This window comes from Perognathus longimembris, chromosome 4 (assembly GCF_023159225.1).
Source record: "Perognathus longimembris pacificus isolate PPM17 chromosome 4, ASM2315922v1, whole genome shotgun sequence".
NCBI classification, from domain to species: domain Eukaryota; kingdom Metazoa; phylum Chordata; class Mammalia; order Rodentia; family Heteromyidae; genus Perognathus; species Perognathus longimembris.
Genome location: NC_063164.1, coordinates 72,672,141 through 72,696,338, shown reverse-complemented (window position 1 = coordinate 72,696,338; position 24,198 = coordinate 72,672,141). Strand labels below are relative to the sequence as shown.

The following is a 24,198-nucleotide window of genomic DNA, read 5'->3' as shown; positions in this document are numbered from 1 at the left end:
GATGATTTCCATGTCATCTCTTAGGTTTTGCATGGACTTCTTTACTTCATTAATTTGGTTTTGAGTGCTGTCTCTCAAATCTTTTACCTGGCTAGCTATCTTTTCATTTAACTCTTGAAGTTCTTTTATCTTACTATTTGTTGAGGGCATGAAATTCTCCATTAATTTTTGCTTTGCCTCCTCACGCTCTAGAACAATTGACTGAAGAGATTCAAACTTTTCATTTATCATGTTTATCAGTAGACTTTGTAGAGCATTTTGGGGGTTCTCTTCTATGTCTTTGATTGACTGCTCTGTTTCCTGCTTGTTTTGAGTGGGAGAAAAGACTTCATTGTTTGCCATCTTTGGTGTTTCTTCTGCCCATTTGGATTGGGAATGCCAATCTACAAGCACCTATGAGCACCGTTTAAGACCCAAAGAAGCCCTTACCAAGCACTGCTGTGTAAATATTATAAGTTCACATTTATATACAGATACCTTTTATACCTGTCTATAAAATTAGATTTTGTGTTCCTAAAGAATACAATTTCAATATAAGAACCAATCCCGGGCCCTGTATTCAGTAGTTACTTATTTACTGTTACAACCCTATAAGCAATTCTTGTTCTTATATTAAGTTCTTTTAGGACTGGCTTTTTCTATGAACCCCTTTGATTCACTCGGATTAAGCAGGAATACTTTCTATCTAATAACCAGGAGTCAACGGAATCTAGCGGTCCAGGCAGTAATTCAGGAGGATAAGTTAGAGGTAGTAAAGAGAATAGAGTAAAATGTATTGGTGGGGGCGCGGTGATTTTGGTTTAGTTTCAGTGACGTGGAAATGTGGAGAGGAGTAGAATCAGTAGAGAGACCAAGGTTAAAATGATAGACAATGGAGAGTTAGCAGAATAGAGTGGAGGTATTATTCATAGGAAAGTAATTTTTAAAGAAAGAGAACGCAAAGAGAGAAGTAAAGTAAAAATACTGGAAAACAGATGCACAAAACAGAGAAAAATTATTTTAAAAAGAAAAAATACAAAAGAAAAAACCCAGAAAAACAAACAACCAAAACAAACAAACAAACAAACAAAAGACTTGATAAAACAAACAGGTAAAAATGGAAAACAAAAAACCAACGACGTTTCAGAAGTGAAAAAATTTTTAAAAAAATTTCTTAAAGTTTAAAAAATGTTTGAAAAGAGAAGAAAAAAAATGGAGCCCTCCTTGTTTGGGTGGTCTTTCCCCAGTCTCTGGTTTCCTTGCGATGGTCTGCAGTCTATTTTCCTGATTGGCTGGTTAGACTTGCTTTCAGTTTGCAGGGGGTGGATCTGTTCTGACCCTTCTCCCCTGTTGGTGCAATCCTGGGTCTCTGTGGTTCGCACAGCTTGCAGGTAGACCTTGGGCATCCTCTGTAGATGGGGATGTGAGCAATCTTGGGAACCTTGGCTCCTCTGTCTGCTTTGGGATCATCGCCTTTCACGCCAGGCTTTGAATAGGCTGTGGACTCAGCAGGGCGGGGTGCCTCTAGCCTGTTTACTGGGCTGAGATTTGCTTGCCTTGGGGAGGTTCCTCCCTCCTGGGCGGGGCGGCCTCCTTGGCAGAGGTGGCTATGGAATTCAGCTCCGTTTTGGGCTGGGAATTGGGCTTCCTCTGTGATGGGACCGTTTAACTGTCTCAGGAACTGTTTGTTCCCCCGTCTGGTGTTTCTGTGCCGCCGGTAGCTGCTCGCCGCTTTTGCTTTAAATTTAGAAATTCCGGCAGGCAGGGCGGGGCACTTCTGGCTAAGTGGCAGCCCAGGACGTGCCTCCCTCCTGGGCAGGGGGCATTCTCCTGGGTAGAGCTGGCTCTCACTGGTCGGTCCCTCTTGCCCTTTTCAAAGATGGCTCCTTTGTCCTCAGTTTCCCCAGGCCCGCTTTATTTCCAATCTGGTCTGACCCTTTGCCAGTGTCAAAGATGGCGCTTTGCTCTGGTGGTGGGGGAAGGGCTACCTTCCAGAAGCTGCTCTGTGGGCACGAGTGAGAATATCTTTCCTGGGGTACTCTCGCTTTCTCGGCGATTTCAGGTCGTCCATGCTCAGCCGCCATCTGGAGGATTTCTCCCTGGTCTATGCTGTGTGCTTTAGCCATGTGGAGTGCGGGTGGCTGTGCCAGGTGCTGCGCCGGCGCCCGGAGCTCAAGTCTGTGTTTTCAGACAAGCAAAGTTGATTTTTCCTTCCTGGCCAGAATCCCTGTATTGTTAGAACTTATTCTGGCTGTCTTTCTAGGAGTAAAAGTTTCTATGTGGTGAGAAAACTGCAATGTCAGAGGGAGCTCAGCTAGGGCTCTAGTGCTCCTCCACCATCTTCCCGGAAGTCTTCTGATTGATCTTTCTTGATGGCTTCCATATCCCTGCTGTAATTCTCTCTTAGGTCCTGTATGGACTTCCTTACTTCATTAATTTGGTTCTGGTTGCTGTCTCTAATATCCTTTAGCTGAGTAGCTATCTTTTCATGGGACTCTTTTTCTTTCTGTTGGAGTTTGTATATCATTCTGTTTGTGGAGGCCATGAAGTCCTCTATTAATTTCCGATTGGATTCATCGCATTCATGAGTTGTTCTTTGGTTCACTTCCTCACGCTCTAGGATACTTGTCTGGAGAGACTCAAACTTTTCATTTATCATTTTTATCAGCAGAGTTGGTAAAGCATTTTGAGGGCACTCCTCTAGGATTTCAATTGAATGCTCTGTTTCCTGTTTGTTTTGAGTGGGTGATGAGATTTCCTGTCTTGCCATACTTTTTGTGTTTCTTCTACCCATTTGGATTTAGAATGTTAGTCTGCTAGCCCCCTTTGGCACTGTTTAGGACCTGAACCAAACCTACCAAGTCCTGTTGTGCTATTCTTATAGGTACACAATCCTAGACAGGTAAGTTCCCTTTCTTTGTATGAGTATAGCAGCAGATTTAGTGTCTCCCAGGGCTGCTAAGGTGTGTGGCGGGCTCTGTGTGGTGCAATGGAGCTGCCAAAAGGCAGGTTCTGCAAATATGGGTGGGGCTGTCTTCTTCTGGGTGGAGCTGGCTGTATCTTTCACTGGGGTTTGTCGGTAGACTCTGGGTGCCCCCAGTCACTGGTAGACAAAGTTTGGCTTGAGACACCAGTCTGTTGTTGCCTCAGCAAAGCAACAGCAGTGAGGGAAGCCTGGAGGCGGGCCTCTTGTTGTGTTTACCGGTGTTGAGGGCCCACTCACCCCTCAGGAGCTTCCTCCTGTCTGGGCGGCTGGGCAGGGAGTCCACCCCCTCAATGGAGCTGGGACTCGCTACTTCACCACCATTGCCCTTTTCAAAGATGGCCCCTTTGACCTTGCTTTCCCTTGGCACTTTATTTCCAGTCTGCTATGGCCATCAATGCCAGAAACAAAAATGGAGATTAAATATGGTAGATGGGGGGAAGGGCTACTTTCCTAATGGCGTTCTGTGAGTGCAGACTCGAGTGAGACTGTCTTTTGTGGAGTACTCACACTTCCTATGGTTCTTTGGACCTTTCATGCTCTGCTTGCGGACTGGGTCTGTCTGCTGCTGTCTGGCAGATTTCTCTCCTCCTCACTGGAGGTGCATGCTGGAGGTGGGTGTGGATTTGTTTCTGCCAGGTAAGTGGCAGGCTGGCAGCGGCACCATTGCTGCCTCCTGCTGAAATCTGGATTCTTGGATCTGCTGTCTTGTTTTTCTCCTTCCTGTCTTGAATCTCTATATTGTTATATCTTCGTTGGGCTATCTTTCAAGGGTTAGAAGTTTCCCTGATGAAGAAAACTTGGGTTCTTGGAGAGAGCTTAGATAGGGCTCTGCTGCTTCTTTACCATCTTCTTCCACTCCTCTCAAGTTGGGGTGATTCTAAAAGATAAGCTATTCCACGTTAGCTGCAACAATTGTAATATTCCTTAAGTACTATTGAAAACAAATATTTCCCCCAAATAGAAGATAAAGATTGTATATGTGTCACCAATAAGTAAATGCAGGCTTTCTAAGGATGAGTAACTTACCTAAGGTGGCGTAAGTAGAACACAATTCATTAAACCAATATGCAAGCCAAGCCCACAATGTTCAAAGCTCAGTCTTCTCAACACATTGAGTTATTTCACATTTTTTGCTTTATTTTATTTTTTCTGCTACTCCTGGGACTTGGACTCAGTGCCTGAGCACTGTCCCTGGCTTCCTTTTTTGCTCAAAGCTAGCACTCTACCACTTGAAACATAGCACCACTTCCAGCTTTTTCTGTTTATGTGGTGCTGAGGAATCGAACCCAGGGCTTCATGCATTCAAGGCAAGCATTCTACTACTAAGCCATATTATCAACTCTAATATTGAAAATTTTCATCTCTGTCAAGTTTAGAAATGGCAAAGAAAGATTGAAATACACAATCTTAGCACTTACAGCTTGGAAAAGTTGCATTGTAAAGGACCAGTTTATAACTATTTCAGGCTCACAGACAATATAGTTTACTCACATTTGATCTTATGACATGGAAACTGCCATGGAAACTATGTGACAGAATGAAAATGTCTGTGTTCCAATAAAAATTGGGAAACTTTATATAAAAATCAGACTTTAGACCAGGTTACGTCACCAGACTGTAGCTTGGCAACCATTGTTAAAATCCCCAATTAAGAGGCCTTTCTACTGTCACAGCAGAGAGGCAAGCAAAGTGGCTTCATGCTATTATAAAACCATTTATTAATTAATCACTCATATTACATTTGCAGAAGATATTTAGGGTACAATACTGCATAAAACATGGAAATTGACAAAATCATACATAATTACAACTCAGAAACACATGTTGTTCCCTCAGTAGAAATTGAGATAATTTACTGAAACACATTTTTTAAAACCTAAAAGCGGAAAGCATTTTATTTATCCAGTAGTTTGAATATAGAATAAGTAATCAATAGGCTTTTTAAGTCTCGAAAATGAGTGAGGCCAAATGAACGTGACCTCTGGTTTCTCTACTCTCACTTCTCAAGTAAATTGATCCAAAACTGGGTGTCTATTGCTCTTAAGCCCAGAAGTGATCCATGAAGAGATGACCTTTCAGGAAGAAAAGCCTTCTATACAGAATCAAAGCATACAGAATCTACCTTGTTCTTAATAGAGATATATTTTGTTTTCACTGAAGCTTGTGGATGTATTTGTTCAAACAAACCAGGCCAATAGTGGCCTGGTTATATATAAAACTCCCACATCTCCCTGTAAACTAATTGAGGTCATTCACTGACTACTTCGGGTCAGCCCCGAAGTAGAAAACACGAACGAGATTGAGACTGCGTAAAGCAGTAAGTGACTGTCTGCAAACACTAGCCACCACATGGACTACCTCTCTTCTTCTCTTATGCTCAAGATTCAGGATATTCATTGGCTCAATTGTACTATTTTTAAAGTTTACATTTTATGCAAAGAATTAGACTGTAATATTGAAATGGAGGTATTAACCTCAATGTCACATGAAATTGGTTTAGATGAATTGTCTATTCATCTTTAAGTATCATAAACATAGTCTTCATCATCACAAACACTATTAGTCTCATGCCTTCTCTTTAGCTGCCATAACCCCAACTGGATATTCACCATCTAATTTTCAGAACTTTCTATTTCTTTATCATTTTATGCCACACTGTAATTATTTGTTTGCATGCTTACTTTCCTATTGACAATAGTTGCTTGAAATATTCATAAACAATGGTTTCAAATAGATATTAACTAGATGTTCTTATATAGATTAAGAAAACTACTCCTCTGTTACCTTTATAGATCTTCTCCTGACATAATGCACATGAAACAACATAGATTGCAAGATACCTCTTATTGTTTACAATGTTTTCATAAATTATTTCATTTCTGAGCTTCATTAGGTGAACCTACTCCCAACAAAATTATCTTCACCTATTTACCTTTGGCTTGTTACTAAAAATAGGCACATACACACACTCACATACACACACATAATTCATACATATATACATACATGTGTACATATATATGTAAGACAGTTTTGTGAAAACCACATATACACCTCTTGTAAAGCTGCAAATGAAAATGTTAATTCTACATGGTCAGCTGTATACATTTATTTTCTTCTGAAAATAAATCAGCAGAGAAAATGTGACTTTTCTTGAAAACTGTGTTACTGCCTTCTAAGGGAACTAAGAATCTTAGTACATTTTACTCTCTTTGCTCTTAATTCACACATTCTGACCAGTAATCCATCCTATTTACTATGCTTGCATTTTCCTTTCCAGGGCTGCAACTGTTTAAAAACTTAATGACATATATATTAACATGGCTCAATTTACATGTTGGTTAGGTTCCTGGAAAGTGGCAACTTAATAAAAAAAATTAAATCAACCCAAAATTTTACATAATAAGAATGATAATTTCAGGGCGGAGCCTGCGGCCCTGGGAGTGCGCGTCGCGGGCTCCTGCGCCCGGCTTCGGGTGGGTGGCTGCTCGGCGGGCCAACCGTGTTTCCGAGGCATGGATTTTGAAAACCTTTTCTCAAAAACCCCCCAACCGGGCCCTCGGAAAAAGAACGGACTCTGACGAGAGAACCAGCAATGGAAAAGATGACACCAAAGTTAAAGAAACACAAGGAGGGAAAGTCAAATGAAAAGTAAAACTGAAGTCTGAGAAAATTCCCAGAAAATTTAAGCACTTTGGAAATTCTACGGCATCACCAAAGACTTTACAACATATAAAATCAAGAAGTAGGGACTCTGATACATACAGTGACAATGACATATGTATTGAGGAACATGAAGATAACTTTGTCAAAGAACTTCAGCAATATATACAAGCTAAAGAAATGGCAAATGCTGCTCCAACTGTGCCATCTCCTGAAGAATCTATGAAGAAAGAGGGAGCAAAAGATCAGCAGCAGGCTGCTAACAAAAGAATAAAAATCTTAAAGCTCTTCATTAGAACAACAAACAGAAGAAAATGAAGCGCAAATGGCCAAGCACTGGAAACAAAGGATCAGATGCCTTACCGAAGAACAGGGGCCCTGCCAAGGAGGATGGAGAACCTCAAGAGAAGGAGCAGCGTATAAGAATGATTCAGGAATTCATCAACCAGCACACAGTGGAACGTCAGGGAAAACAGATTTGGAAATATTTCCTCGAAAGGAAATGTATTAAGGGAGACCAGTGTAAATTTGATCATAATGCAGAGATAGAGAAGAAAAAAGAAATGTGTAAGTTTTACATACAAGGATATTGTACCAGAGGTGAAAACTGCCTGTATTTGCATAATGAATGCCCTTGCAAGTTTTACCATACAGGTGCAAAATGTTATCAAGGAGAATATTGTAAATTTCCCCATGCTCCATTGACTGCTGAAACACAAGAGTTATTAGCTAAAGTTTTGGATACTGAAAAGAAGTCAGATAAATAGACAAGACAGTTTTGTATAGATGAAGAGGGCTTATGCCTGTGCCTGTTCGAGACTGTTCAAGACTGGTGATTTTGACTAGATGACAAGATTCAAAGCACCTTCATTTCATTGTGGTGGTGCAAAGGGCGGGTCTTGGGCTCACTTGAGGAGCTTGGTCTTCACTGGGAAGTCCCAGCTATGGGGACAGGAGAGGAGCATAAATGGCAGATGGGCTGGCTAAAGGGAAATGTGGTAAGAAACTACACAAGTCTCTTCTGATGGAGATGTCTCAAAGTAGGAAGCAAAGTTAGTCTGCATAAGGAGGGGTAAAGAGTTGAATGAGGATTGGAGATGGGAAATGTACAGGAAGATATTGGGGTAATATAAAAATAGGACTCCACATGTCATTAAGTACTTTTTTACATGTGTTTTTAATGGTGGTTCACAATTCCATTTGTGGTTCAAAATATCCCAATTTTTTTGAAATCCATTTCCCTGTGAGCATTTGTTTCCAGTTTCTTACTATTATAAATAAACTGGAGTAAGATTTTTCACTGTAAAAAAAAAAAAGAATGATAATTTCGACTATGTTAAAATCTGATTTATGCTCCATTTTTCTATAGTATATCAATACAAACTGTAAATAATTTATGCAAATATCTAAATATATTCAAGTGTTTATTCGTGAGCAGAAATACAGACTCTCAAACTGTCCAATAGATACACAATAGGCATAAGGCATGAACTACTAGCAATTCTTGTATGCAAATTGATGCCACCAAGGGGATTATGTTCATTAATTCTCCCTTATATATGCATCTGGAAGCTCAGATTTTTACTCTAGTGCTCTCAGACTTTTAAAAAATATATATCTTTGTGGGTCTCCCCTGCTCCTGTTCATTTTTCATTTGAGATGGACACAGAGTTTTATAGGAAATAACTCCAGAAAACCTGAGGGCAAATACAGTGCCTGGAAAGGGATTTGGGGCATAATGCTAAGTAATAATTTTAATTATTATAAGAGTTATGTCAGGGGAATGAGAGAGGAGGTAACAAACAGTAAAAGAAATGTATCCAATACCTAATGTATGAAATTGTAACATCTCTGTACATCAGTTTGAAAATAAAAATTATAAAAAAGAGTTATGTCACACAACTTTACCTGGCTACTAGGCAGTACCTTCAAACTAAAAGAATCCTTCATGTATCTAAAATTTAGAAGGTACTTTAAACCTCATCATTCTAACTGTAGGTACACATATCTGCTAAATACTGCTCATTGCATTATCATTTTCTTTCCATACTAGTTCAGGAAGGTGAGATCTGAGGATTAAGGTGCAAAATTGACCCATACGGACACATTGGTGATTTCTGTGATATAAAATCTTTTCCACTGTGGTTAATTTGAACTATCCATAATTTATTAACAGGATCACAATTTCTTGGATATTTACTGATCAATACATCACAGAGAGAGAGAGAGAGAGAGAGACAGAGAGAGACCATTTGCATGTGTGTGTACATATATGTATGTGTATATGTATATGTGTATATGTATATGTATATGTATATGTGTATAATCAAATTGTTATCTTCAATAACAAAACAACAACAGAAAAGACAGGGTAGAGGCATGACTCAAGTGGAAGAGTGCTAGCTGAGAACAGAAAAGGCTAAGTGAGGCCCTGATTTCAAGCTTCACATTTGTACACGCAAACATACACAATAAAACAGCACTAATACACCTCTTTCTTAGCGTTGTTAGAATTATATGAAGCAATAAGAAAGGTTAGTAGATTGTACACCATAGTAAGCACTTTGTAATGTAGCTTAATTGGCATTACTGAAAAAAAAGAGATGTCTATAAATTGAAGCATTTACTAATTTCTGCTTTATCCTTAGCCCTTCAAGCAAGCCTCATATAAACACTAGCCTCTGCTATCCAAGCATAAAATAACTCTCAAGAGCAATGGGAAAATATGAAAAGAAATGTATATCCTCTCTCTCCCATCTTATTTGTAACTATAGCCATAAAGGGCATTCACCTTAATTTACCCATCATTCAAGCTGATCCTTCAATAACACAACAGTAATGTACAGTAATGCACAACAGATACTCTGAGACTAAGAAAAGTTACCTGCCAAATGGGGCAGAATAGTGAGTGATATTTTTTTAATTAATAGGTAGTCCAAAAACAAACAGGAAAGGAAAGGTAAAATGGCATTGTCAAAGCCATTCTCCTTGGGCGAAAGCTTTCAGATTTTCCCCCAAAGATCTGGATCTAGTAAGAATAAATCTTGGCACTCTGCAAGTACATTTGCAACAGCCCATGAAGAATTCTGAGTCTTACATTATTATTCCTTGTCACTATTCACACGGAAACACACACACACACACACACACACACACACACGGTCTCTCTCTCTCTCTCTCTCTCTCTCTCTCTCTCTCTCTCTCTCTCTCTCTCTCTCTCTCTGATGTGCTGATCAGTAAACATCCAAGAAATTGTGATCCTGTTAATAAATTATGGGTAGTTGAAATTAACCAGAATGGAAAAGATTTCATAACACAGAAATCAGTAGATTACAAAACAGGCCTCCCTCATCCCTTCTTCAGACAGGCAGTTTACCAGCACCAATCGACTAGTGTGTTATTACAGGAGTAATCAAGACTTAGCTTGGAGCCACTTACAACAAAATAATAGCATTAGACATTTTAAGAGATCAAAATTTTAAATACTAAGTAGGTAACAAAAATAATTTTGACTGCAAGACTAGGAAAATTAGATTGTAAATGTTCCTGACACATGCACATAATTTGTAATATTGTCTATAGCTTTGACTTTAAAACTAATGGTGTTATGGAGTTGTATGTATACCCTGAATGTTCTCTGGACTGAGAAGACAAACATGATGTAATGATGAGCCCTAATGATGTAAAGATTTAAATCATTATTCAATTTGGACATGAAACGGCCCCCAAAGGACCTTTTGTAAAACATTTGGTCCCTAATTGGCAGTAGTGGAAGGTGGAGAAAACTAAGCAGTAAAATCCTAAAGGAAGGATTTAGGTGATTGGAGTTGTATCATTGAGGAATTGTGGGCTTAGACCTTCATCTTCCTCTTTCCAGGCATGAGGTGAGCAGTTTTCTTTTCTTTGTTTCCACCACACTTTTTTTTTTTTTTTTTTGCCAGTCCTGGGCCTTGGACTCAGGGCCTGAGCACTGTCCCTGGCTTCTTCCTGCTCAAGGCTAGCACTCTGCCACTTGAGCCACAGCGCCACTTCTGGCCGTTTTCTGTATATGTGGTGCTGGGGAATCGAACCTAGGGCCTCGTGTATACGAGGCAGGCACTCTTGCCACTAGGCTATATCCCCAGCCCTCCACCACACTTTTTGTTGCCTTATGATAGATCCAAAGCAAAGGAGCAGTTGATAATGGACTGAAACCTCCAAAATCATGAGCCGAAATAAGTCTTTTCCATTTATAAGTTGATTATTCCAAGTATTTGTTACAGTAACCGGAAGTTGACTCACACAATCATATTACGTGAAACAAACTTGGATAAGTAGTATGATACCTCAAGACCCCAAAGGCTTTCTGATAGTGGGTTCATGAACCAAGCCCCAAACAGCATTCCAAATCATGGAAATGAAGGGGATATTTGAAATGAATAACTTGTCGTTTGAATCCCTGAGAGTCCTGTCTCTTTGACCTATACATAAAAATTGACTCTGATTCCATGCTTTAAGAGGACGAGGATAAAAAATATTTAAACACGGGCTGGGATGTAGCTCAGTGGCAAAGCACTTGCCTGATCCTCAGTACCAAAAAAGAAAAGACCAAAAAAATACAGTTAAAAAATATTCAAATACTAATGGGTATTGCATTGAATTTGTAGATAGCCTTTGGCAATATTGCCATTTTGATTATATTAATCCTCCCAATCCAGGAGCATGGGAGGTTTTTCCATTTTCTTAGTTCTGACTTAATTTCATTTTTCAAGCTTTTAAAGTTCTCTTCAAAGAGGTCTTTCACTTCTTTGGTTAAGGTTATTCCTAGGTATTTTATGTTTTTGGGGGCTATTGCAAAAGGAGTTGCTTTCCTGATTTCAGCCTCGGTCTTCGGGTTGTTAGCATAGAGAAAGGCCGTTGATTTTTGAAGGTTTATTTTATATCCTGCAACTTTGCCAAAGTTTTGTATCAGCTCTAGTAGCTTGGGGGTAGAGTCTATGGGATTCTTTAGGTATAGGATCATGTCATCTGCGAAGAGAGAAAGTTTAACTTCATCTTTTCCTATTTGGATCCCCTTTATATTCTCTTCTTGCCTAATTGCTCTGGCTAGGAATTCTAGTACTATGTTGAAGAGCAGGGGAGAGAGTGGACATCCCTGCCTTGTTCCTGATTTTAAAGGGAATGGCTTTAGTTTTTCACCATTTAGAGTTATGCTTGCTGTTGGTTTGTCATAAACTGCCTTGATTATATTCAGGAATGTTCCCTGGAATCCCAGTTTTTCCAGGGCTTTTAGCATAAATGGGTGCTGGATTTTATCGAACGCTTTTTCCGCATCCAGTGATAAAACCATGTGGTTCTTTACCTTGCTCCGGTTGATGTGGTGGATTATATTAATTGACTTGCGTATATTAAACCAGCTTTGCATCCCTGGGATGAATCCAGTTTGATCGTGGTGTATGATTTTTTTGATGACTTGTTGAAGTCGATTGGCCAGAATTTTGTTGAGAATTTTTGCATCTATGTTCATCAGGGAGATTGGTCTGTAGTCCTCTTTCCGTGATGAGTCTCTGCCTGGTTTTGGGATGAGGGTTATACTGGCTTCATAAAATGAGTCTGGCAGTGAACGTTCTCTTTCAATTTCATTGAAGAGTTTGAGAAATATTGGAGTGAGTTCTGTTTTGAAGGCCTTGTAGAATTCTGCAGTGAATCCATCTGGACCTGGGCTTTTCTTGGATGGGAGATCATTTATTGCTGTTTCTATTTCAATACTGGATATGGGTCTGTTTAGAAGGTTTAAGTCTTCATAGTTGAGTTTGGGGGTATCAATTTTTTCTAGGAAATCATCCATTTCTTCCAAGTTCTCGAATTTGTTGGCATAAAGGTTTGCAAAATGAAATAGAGGAAGCAATCCAGAAATTCATATGGAACAATAAAAGACCTAGAATAGCAAAAACACTCCTAAGCAGAAAGAACAGTGCTGGAGGAATTACAATACCCAACTTCAAGCTGTATTATAAAGCTATAGTAATAAAAACAGCTTGGTATTGGCACCGGAACAGGCCTGAAGACCAATGGAACAGAATTGAAGACCCAGAATTAAACCCACAGAACTATGCCTACTTAATCTTTGATAAAGGAGCTAAAACAATAGTATGGAAGAAAGATAGCCTCTTTAACACGTGGTGCTGGCAAAACTGGCTCAACACATGCAACAAACTAAAACTAGATCCTTATATATCACCCTGCACCAAAATCAATTCCAAATGGATTAAAGACCTTGAAATCAAAACAGGCACCCTGAAGACACTAAAGGAAGGAGTAGGAGAAACACTTGGGCTCCTTGGCACAGGACAGAACTTCCTTAACAAAGACCCTGAAAGGCTACAAATCAAAGAAAGGTTGGACAAATGGGATTGCATCAAACTCCAGAGCTTCTGCACGGCAAAGGACATAGCTCTCAAGATAAACAGAAAGCCCACAGACTGGGAGAAAATCTTTACGGGACATTCAACAGACAAAGGCCTCATCTCTAAAATATATGCAGAACTAAAAAAATTACCTTCTTCCAAAACAAAACTGCAAAGAACCAACAGCCCCCTCATCAAGTGGGCTAAAGACTTACAAAGAAACTTCTCTGATGAGGAAATGAGAATGGCCAATAGACATATGAAAAAATGCTCTACATCACTGGCCATAAAGGAAATGCAAATCAAAACAACATTGAGATTCCATCTCACCCCAGCAAGAATGTCATATATCAAGAAAACTAATAATAACAATTGTTGGAGGGGATGTGGCCAAAAGGGAACCCTACTTCATTGTTGGTGGGAATGTAAACTGGTTCAGCCACTCTGGCAAGCAGTATGGAGATTCCTCAGAAGGCTCAATATAGAACTCCCCTATGACCCAGCAGCCCCACTGTTGGGTATCTATCCAAAAGACCACAAACAAAATCACAGTAATGCCACCAGCACAACAATGTTCATCGCAGCACAATTTGTCATAGCGAGAAGCTGGAACCAACCCAGATGCCCCTCCATAGATGAATGGATCAGGAAAATGTGGTACATTTACACAATGGAATTTTATGCCTCTATCAGAAAGAATGACATTGTTCCATTTGTAAGGAAATGGAAGGACTTGGAAAAAGTTATACTAAGTGAAGTGAGCCAGACCCAAAGAAACATGGACTCTATGGCCTCCCTTATTGGGAATAATTAGTACAGGTTTAGGCAAGCCATAGCAGAGCATCACAAGGCCCAATAGCTATACCCTTAGGAACACATAAGATGATGCTAAGTGAAATGAACTCCATGATATGGAAACAAGTGATATATCACAGTTATAACTACTTTCAACGTCCTATGTATATGTGTAGTTTCTATTATTGATGATGTTTTGTATCACCCTCCTATGTTTGTACCTACACTATCTCTGTAATCTTATCTGAGTATATTGGAAACCGTGTTTACTGGTATTGGAAGTAGGAAATTCAAAGGGAATACCAAATTCGAGAGACACAGGGTAAAAAAAGAGAAATAACTACAAAAGCAATACTTGCAAAACTGTTTGGTGTAAGTGAACTGAACATCTGGGCGGGGGGGAGGGTAAGGGGGGGAGGGAGGGGGGCATGAGGGACAAGGCAACAAACAGTACAAGAAATGTATCCAATGCCCAACGTATGATACTGTAACCTCTCTGTACGTCAGTTTGAAAATAAAAATTTGAGAAAAAAAAATATTCAAATACAACTAAAGGCACTCAATTACCAACCATCAAATGAGAATGAAGGAGCTACAAAAACAGCTGCCCTTGAATGGTAGGACTCAGTTGTAAACTTGACTCTTGTGCAAATTTTCATCATGTTTGTAAAAGTGTAGACATGCCATTAATAACAGTGAGATATTAATTAAAAGTTTAATTCTTACAAGATTAAAGCTATAACAGTATCTTTCAAATAATTCAAATTTGAAGTGGATAACATAATTTTGAGTATTCAACTAGCCACTGTCAAACTTTTAGAACACCAAGTTTGCACACAGTGCTGCCTTAACATAAGTTGAAGGTCAGTGTAAGATGCAATTCATCCTTCAAAGTCAACAAAGCAATATTTTACTTTTATACATAAATGTCAAAAAGACCATTACAGATTAACTAATAAAGCTTCTAGAATTTCCTTTTCAATTTACTAAATTTACTTTTAGGATAGTGTAACAACACATATTCACTGTAATAGTTGCTCACCACAGATCTTATTCTTGCAACTTGGGCTACTTTTCAATTTTTAAATTGAAAGTCTATAATCATGTTGCATGTCACATAGCCACAAAAATGAACAGTTGACTAGTTTGATAGTTAATATTGTGTGTCAACTTCAGTGAGTCAGAATGTTCCAGATACTTCATGAGTCATTATTTCTAGATTTATGGAGCTGTTTCAGGATGAGATAAAATCTCACTTCGTTCAGTAAAACAGATTTCCTTTCCCAGTGTGGAAGGGCTTCATATAATCTATTGAAGATCTGTTGAAGAAACATAAAAAAAAGCAAGAAAGAATTCTTTCTCTAGCCTGTCTTTGGCTGATGACACTGGTTTTCTCCTGTCTTTTTGGACTTGAACCTAAAATAGAACACATACCATTAATTCTTCTGGCTCTCAGGTCCTTGGAATTAGACTGGAATTCTTACCTTTGGCTCTCCTGAATTTCCTGCTTGCCAACTGCAGATCTTGGATTTCGTAAAGAAATCATATGAATTAGAAAACACAGAGATAAAGGAGGTAAGGTTAATAGTAAATAGGTGTCGAAATGTAGCAGTGAAATCTATCTGTGCATAAATAATGTAAACTAATTTTACAAGAAAACCTTAAACCCCACATATACACATGTTGTTATGTTTCCTACTAGGAAGTTTCTGTTGGACTTACTTCTTTGAGAAACCTATACTAAAAATGTTTTTTTGTGGGGTGGAGTGGGGGGTGATTTTGTTGTTGTTGTTGTTGTTGTTGTTGTTGTTGTTTTGCTAGTTCCGGGTCTTGAGACTCAGGGCCTTAGCACAGTCTCTGGCTTCTTTTTGCTCAAGACTAGTGCTCTACGACTTGAGCCACAGTGCCACTTGCAGCTTTTTCTGTTTATGTGCTAAAGAATTGAACCAAGGCTTTGTGCATACTAAGCAAGCACTTTACCACTAAGCCACATTCCCAACCCCCCATAAGAATTTTTTTCATCTGATTTGAATTTCTATTCATTTTGCTGTTTTTGTTTCTCCTTGTCTTTTGCATTTGCTAAAAATTTTCATCTTTTTAATGTTTTATCTTTTATAATAAAACACATTTGTAAACACCTTGATACTTCTTTGAAAGACTGGAATATATAAATAATAAAACATTCATTATATGGTTTCCTTCATTTTTAACAACCAGCATAAAATATTCTTTAATACTTACTAGCCATTTTTATTTCTTCATTCATGATTTTACTATTCATGTCTTTGGTTTAATATCTACTGAGTAATTTATATTTGTTTGCCTACTGATTTGTTATAACTGACAACAAATAATTGTTCTTTCATTAAGAATAATGATTCTTTAGCTCATGAGATAAACGCATTTTCCAGTTTTCCCTTTGATTTTTTTTAATGATTATATTTTCTTTGCTATGGAGAAGTATTTTGGTCCTCTAAGAAGTCAAGCTTGGCATAATAGCATACATGTGTATTCTGAGGCATGAGAATCATGTTTCTTCCACTTTTGATTATAGCCTCCTCTCTCTCTCTTTCTCTCTCTCTCTCTCTCTCATTCTTTTTATCTCTCTCTCCTTCTCTCCTTCTCTCACCACCCATCTCTCTTTACTGAGATTTGAACTTAAGACCTTGTAATTGCTAGGCAGTGTGTTCTACCAATTGAGCCACAGCACTAGCTGATTCCACCTTTTTGAGTAGAATGTTTAAAGGTCCTTCAAAAGTCCAGTTTCATAAAGGTATTTATCTAGCAGCTTAAAATTTCAATTCCTCTGAAGCTTATTTTTACTAATTTTAAGCTATCTTATTGTATCGTTGCCAGGCATTAATAACTATTTCATCTTTTGCCACTGATTCGGTACAATATGCTTATTATATATTGGTTCATTTTCTTGGCTGTCAGTTTTGTTCATTTAAATTTTCCATCTAATTTGGAACTAGCACAACTCTACTACAATTATTTTAGCTTTATAATTGGTCTCAGAATCTGGCATGTGTAAGTGCCTACTTTTATTCTTCTTAAATATCACCAGGTATTTTGTCTTCTTATTTTTCACATTAATTTGAGACTCCTCAAGTCCTTTCCCATCAACACAGACACACATACCTATACTCACATTCAGACAGACAGGCAGACAGACAGACAGACACACACACACACACACACACACTCACACACTCAGGCAAAAATCTCATATATGCAATTTCATTTGATTTATAGACAATGTAAATGACTAAGAAGATATCAATGGTTATTCATCTGATATTGATGAAAAGATACTGTCTTCTGTGTCCTTTCCTCCAATTTTATGAAGGTATAGGACATTTATTGAATCTGACCTGTTAAGGGACTTTTCAATTCAACCATAATTGGACCCTATTAAGCTACAAGATAGAAGGTGAGAGTTTAAATTTAGATAAGTTATTTTATCTGCCCTGAAAAATCTTGCTTTCTGTATAATCTTGTATTTTCAAGGAAACAACAATGGTGTTACCAAGGGAAGTACATTTATACAGAACTAATACTACAGTAATCATTCTTTTCATTTGCTTTTATCTTTCATTTTCTGTTGTATTTTCTTCCTTCTTTCTCAAGTGTTTAGCTTCTAATGATTAGCTTTATATGGATAAATAAATACTTTTATAAGCAACATATTAAGAATATGCTAATTTGCCTAACTGCAGTAAATATTTCACAATAAATATCATAGTGTATGCCTTAAGAATATATAATTTTTAGAAAATAAAATAAAAATGACATGTTTCTAAAAGCTATACAAGTTATACATTGAAAACAGCATGAAAAGAACTGGAGAATTTGACTGCTTCTACATTTTAGCAATTACATGATTATTGCCTTCTTATTTGTGAAATTTCAAACAAAAATTTTAAAGAATAAGAAAGGAAAGACTTTGGGGGGGGGGAGAATCATTCGTGGGGCTTGAACTCAGTGCTGGATACTGTCCCTGAGCTCTTCTGCTCAAGGCTAACACTCTCAAACTTTGAACCAGTTTTCTGGTGGTTAATTGGAGGTAAGAGTCTCACAGACTTTCTTGCCTGGGCTGGCTTTGAACCGTGATCCTCAGATCTCAGCATTCTGAGTAGTTAGGATTAAAGGGTGAGCCACCAGCATCCAGCTGAAAAGGCTTTTTATACTCCCATCTTACTCTCCTTCCCAATAGCAATAAATTTTAGCAGATAAAATGATCTCATTTATCACCTTTTGTCAAATCATTTCCTAATATACAGAAAAATATGCAAATATATGCTTTTTAACATAAAGGAAATCATTTCATGGACTGCTTGGAATCTTATCCCTTCACTCAACAATATATAATCAGAATATGTCCAAGTTGGTTCAAAAAGGTATAGCACATTCTTTTTAATGATTGAATAATATTTTCCAATATATTTAAGCCATTGTTAACTTAAACATCACCCTTCTCATAGACACTTTGAAATTTTCCATTTGGTAGAAAAGCTTTTTCTGTTATCATCCTTTTATATGCATATCTTTGCATGAGTAAATTTCCTATTGATTAGATCTAGGATAAATGCTGACTATATACATATGCTTACACAAACATAAATTTCTCTTAGAAAATGTTATGCTTACATCTAATAGGATCACAAGTGTAACAACATGTGTTTCTTCACACATAAGTCCTAAATGATAAACACTAAATATATTATCAATATATTTCATCTTAACATAAAAATTGAGTCTCTCATTTTGATTTACGCTTTTACTTCCTTGACAACAGAAGTTCTTTATTCATATTCATTTTTAAAATGTTTCCTATGATTTATTTTATATTGTACACTTATTTTCTTATTTTAATTTTGTTCTTTTAAATAATTAAAAAACTTCTTTTTAAGTATACTTTCTTTTTTTATGTTCTCTATGGTGCTAGGAATTGAACTCAAGCCCTGTGCATGCTAAGAAAGCAATGTACCAACCCACAACCCTCAACCCAAAGGCAATTCTGGAAATATTTTGACTACTAATTCTTTCTTTTATATGGGCTCTTTCATTTTTCATGAAGTTTGGCTGCTTTATTGTTCACTTTTCTTATTATACTCCATTGTTTATGTTATATTACATATAATTATACTACTCATACTATTAAATAAGTATATTATAGTACAAATATATATTGTATTAAGAGTATAATTTCTTTACTATTTCATCTGATTTCCTAGAAGTTTCCTAGAAGTCACTCTGTTGCTTATCTTCCTTATGTTTCTATCTTGAACAGGTTTATTCTTACTCTATCATCATTCATAGAAAGGATTGCTGTAAATTTTGTGAATTTTCTTTCCATATGAATACAATTCCAATTCCCTTTGAAATTTTCTGCATAGTACAGCGAAGCCTTAGAATAATATTTCTAAATTATTTTTGCCTACAAGTTTCTGATTGAATTACACCAACAAGAAGTACTTTTGTGGCTGGGGATATAGCCTAGTGGCAAGAGTGCCTGCCTCGGATACACGAGGCCCTAGGTTCGATTCCCCAGCACCACATATACAGAAAACGGCCAGAAGCGGCGCTGTGGCTCAAGTGGCAGAGTGCTAGTCTTGAGCCGGAAGAAGCCAGGGACAGTGCTCAGGCCCTGAGTCCAAGGCCCAGGACTGGCCAAAAAAAAAAAAAAAAAAAAAAAAAAAAAAAAAAAAAAGAAGTACTTTTGTAAGATCTAAGAACCAAGAAGAAATAAGGAGCCATTGCTAGCCCTTCAGCAATAGTAAGTAAATTATTAAATTTTGGTAGGTGTTAGGTTTCTCAGCAAACCCTGGCTTTTCTCCTAAGTCTACCAATTCAGTCCAGCAGTCAGCACTTACCAGAAGCTCTGATTTCCTACAGTCCTAAGTATGATGTTAGTAAGAAGTTCCTTATTTCCTGGAAACTCTGGTAGTCTTGAAATCTTATGGTGAGCTTTCTAAAGTCAATTAATGCTTTTAAATATTCATCAGGAAAAGAAACAGAAAAGTGTATATTTTGAGAATAACCAATTTCCTAAGTTAAATTCCTCTGTGAAATACTTGGAATTGTTTTTATTTCCCAGATAGAGCCCTGCACTTTTCAGGTTAGAAAAAAAGAGTCTTAAATGTTACCAATAATTTTTGGTTTTCTAATAATGGCATTTAAGTCTTTAATAAATTACATTCATAGATTTTTCTAAAGTTGAACTGTTCTTGCATTTCTGGTCAATATTTATTGAGCATTTATTCTCATTAAAACTTACTTCAGCATGATGTATTATTCTCTTAAGATGTTATTGAATTTGATTGAGTTATATTTTATTTAGTGTTCTTATTTATTCATAAATAAATATATGGATTTTTATTATTACTCTTTATAGATACAATAAGAGACTAAATTTATACAATGAGTTCTGATGTCTTCTGTCTTTTTCAATACTCTGAAACACTATTATTTGAAGATTCATTTTCTGTAATAAATTAATTGCAATCACCTACAACGACTTATGTCTAACATTGTTCTAAGTGTGCAGCATTAACTGCATCTCTTTTTTTCTCTTTATTGATATATTCAGTTTTTCTACCTTTTCTTGAGTCAGTTTTGATCACTCATGTATTACATAAAGAAAATAACAAAGATTCTAGAGTTCTTTTTTACACAGACATGTAAAATACTCATAAATCCTTCCTGATCTCCATGAAAATATCTATAGCATTCTAGTTAGCTACAATTGTTACTATTCTGTTCCTATTACACCTAAGCAAGACTAGAAGAAGACATGACTCTACAACTATATTTTTCAAAGTACAAGCATATGACCATTCCCAATGGAGATGTTTTGTATAAATGTTTAGAAATACATGAATAAATTTGTATCATTTTATTTGAATTTATCCCCATGACAGCATAAAACTTGTTTTGTTTCACCAGTAAGTACTCAGTACCTAATGATTCAAGGCATCTGAGAGGTTGAATAAATTATCCTCAGCTAAAATGAATATGCAAGAAATGTTTAAAAGGGAGTGAAAGGAGCCATACACAAGTTCCATGTGTCATCATGATGGTTTTCAAACATGTCCACAAGTTTGTCACTCCTCTAATCAAGAAGTTGGTTCTATTTCTCTCCTTAAAATAAGCTTTGCTACAACAGGAAGGTAAAAGTGATCCTGTTTCGCTTTCCAAGGTATGTTGATAACAGAGATTCTGCCTACCTTTCTTTCTTTAATTTAATTTATTTTTTTTATTTGTCCCTTTATTGTCAAAGTGAATTACAGAGGGGTTACAGTTTCCTATGTAAAGCAGTGAGTACATTTCTTGTTGAACTTGTTACCTCCTCCCTCATTTTCCCCCACCTGCCCCTCCTCCTTTCTTTCTACCCGACCCAATGAGTTGTACAGTTGGTTTACACCAAATCACTTTGTAAGGATTGCTTTTAGAAACATTTGTCTTTTTATCTTTTGTTTCTCAATTTTGGTATTCCCTTTCCCTTCCCTAGTTATAATACACATATATACAGTATACAGAGTGCTAAGATCAGAAACAGTGATAGCTGGGATGAAACCACAGGAAGGGAATACATAAGGAAAAAAAGGTACAGTTTCACATGGCATGTTGAAAATAATTACAACAATGATATAACACTTTTTTCCATAATGTGGAGTTCATTTCACTTAGCATCATCTCATATGTTCATAAGGGCATCTCATATGTTCATTGGGCTATTGTGATCTTCTGCTATGACTAGCCTAACATGTTTAGGCTACCCTTCTTTTTCCTCTCTTCTATAAGTCTCATCTTTGAAACAAAGCCATTATGTTGTCCTAAGGCTCAGGCTAGTTGGAGAACTGCATCAGACCCTCCACAGGTAGGCACACAGCACTTCCTTCAAGTAGGTGAAAACATTCTCCTGCAGAGGAGTCCAGCCATACCTTTTTGTTGTTGTTGTTGTTTTTTTGTTTTTCTTTTTCTTATTTATTGTCAAAGTGATGTACAGAGGGGTTGCAGGTACATATATTAAGCCTTGGGCACATTTCTTGTACTGTTTGTTACCGCTTCCTTCATTCCCCCCTCCTCCTTCTCCCTCTCCCTCTCCCCTCATGAGTTGTTCAGTTGGTTTACACAGAATGGTTTGCAAGTATTGCTTTTGGAGTTGTCTGTCTTTTTATCCTTTGTCTCTCGATTTTTATATTCCCTTTCACTTCCCTAGTTCTAATACCAGTATATACAGTATCCAGTGTACTCAGATAAGGTACAGTGATAGTGCAGGTACTTGATGCTAAGTGAAATGAACTCCATGTTATGGAAATGACTGGTATATCTCTGTTGTAATTACTTTCAACATGCCATGTGAAACTGTAGCTTCTATTGTTGATGATCCTCTTGTATCCCCTTTCTGTGGTTGTACCAGCCATGCTTTTTTTTAAATTTTTTATTGTCAAACTGATGTACAGAGAGGATACATTTTCATACGTTAGGCATTGGATACATTTCTTGCACTGTTTGTTACCTCCTCCCTCATTCCTCCCTCCCCCTCCCCCTCTCCCTTTTCCCCCATGAGTTGTTCAGTTCATTTACACCAAACAGTTTTGCAAGTATTGCTTTTGTAGTCATTTGTCTTTTTACCCTGAGTCTCTCGATTTTGCTATTCCCTTTCAGTTTCCTGGTTCTAATACCAGTATACACGGTTTCCAATGTACTCAGATAAGATACAGAGATAGTGTAGGTACAACCACAGGAAGGGGATACAAGAGGATCATCAATAATAGAAGCTATGGTTTCACATGGCATGTTGAAAGTAATTACAACAGTGATCTAACAGTCGTTTCCATAACATGGAGTTCATTTCACTTAGCATCATCTTATGTGTTCATAAGGGTATAGCTATTGGGCTCTTGTGATCCTCTGATTTGACTAGCCTAAACCTGTACTAATTATTCCCTATGAGGGAGAACATAGAGTCCATGTTTCTTTGGTTCTGGCTCACTACACTTAGTATAATTTTTTCCAAGTCCTTCCATTTCCTTACGAATGGGGTAGTGTCATTCTTTCTGAGAGAGGCATAAAATCCCACTGTGTACATGTACCATATTTTCCTGATCCATTCATCTACTGAGGGGCATCTGGGTTGGTTCCAGATTCTAGCTATGACAAATTGTGGTGCATTGAACATTGTTGTGCTGGTGGCTTTAGTGTGTTCTTGTTTGTGGTCTTTTGGGTAGATGACTAAAAGTGGGGCTACTGGGTCATAGTGTAGCTCTATGTTTAGCCTTCTGAGGAATCTCCATACCACTTTCCTGAGTGGCTGAACCAGTTTACATTCCCACCAACAATGAAGTAGGGTTCCCTTTTGGCCAAATCCTCTCTAACATTTGTTATTGTTAGTTTTCTTGATATAGGACATTCTTACTGGGGTGAGATGGAATCTCAATATAGTTTTGATTTGCATTTCTTTTATGGCCAGTGATGAAGAGCACTTTTTCATATGTCTCTTGGCCATTCTCATTTCCTCATCAGAGAAGTCTCTTTTTAAGTCTTTAGCCCACTTGTTGAGGGGGCTATTGGTTCTTTGCGGTTTTGTTTTGGAGGAAGGTAATTTTTTTAGTTCTACATATATTTTAGATATGAGGTCTTTGTCTGTTGTATGGCCGGTAAAGATCTTTTCCCAATCTGTGGGCTTTCTGTTTATCTTGCGAGCTATGTCCTTTGCCGTGCAGAAGCTCTGCAGTTTGATGCAGTCCCATTTGTCCATCCTTTCTTTGATTGGTAGCATTTCTAGGTCTTTGTTAAGGAAGTTCTATCCTGTACCAAGGAGCCTAAGTGTTTCTCCTACTCCTTCCTTTAGTGTTTTCAGGGTATCTGTTTTACTTTCGAGGTCTTTGATCCATTTGGAATTGATTTTGGTGCAGGGTGATACATAAGTATCTTATGGCCTAGTGGCAATAGTGCTTGCCTCGTATACATGAAGCCCTGGGTTCAATTCCCCAGTTCCACATATATAGAAAATGGCCAGAAGTGGCGCTGTGGCTCAAGTGGCAGAGTGCTAGCCTTGAGCAAAAAGAAGTTAGGATAGTGCTCAGTCCCTGAGTCCAAGGCCCAGGACTGGCAAAAAAAATAATAAATTACACTAGCCATAGTTTTGATGTCTAGAGGAATAGAGAAAAGTTGTCTCCAGGGAATGTTCTCAAAACTCTAAACCTATGTGCAAAATAAGTGCTGCTGTTTCTTCAAGCTACTAAGATTTGGAATGGTTTGTTATATGAAAAATTAATAGCAGAAGCAGATATATGACTTCTTTTTCCCTCCAAAGCAATGGAACATAGAACAGTTTATCTACAAGCTTGTATATAGAGAGAAGGAAATTGAAGTTCAGAG

General features: G+C 37.6%; 1 pseudogene; it reads left to right on the top strand.

The window, feature by feature from the left end:
- Positions 1-6,480: 6,480 nt before the first annotated feature.
- LOC125350024 lies at positions 6,481-7,462 on the top strand (annotated as a pseudogene).
- The last annotated feature ends 16,736 nt before the right edge of the window (positions 7,463-24,198 follow it).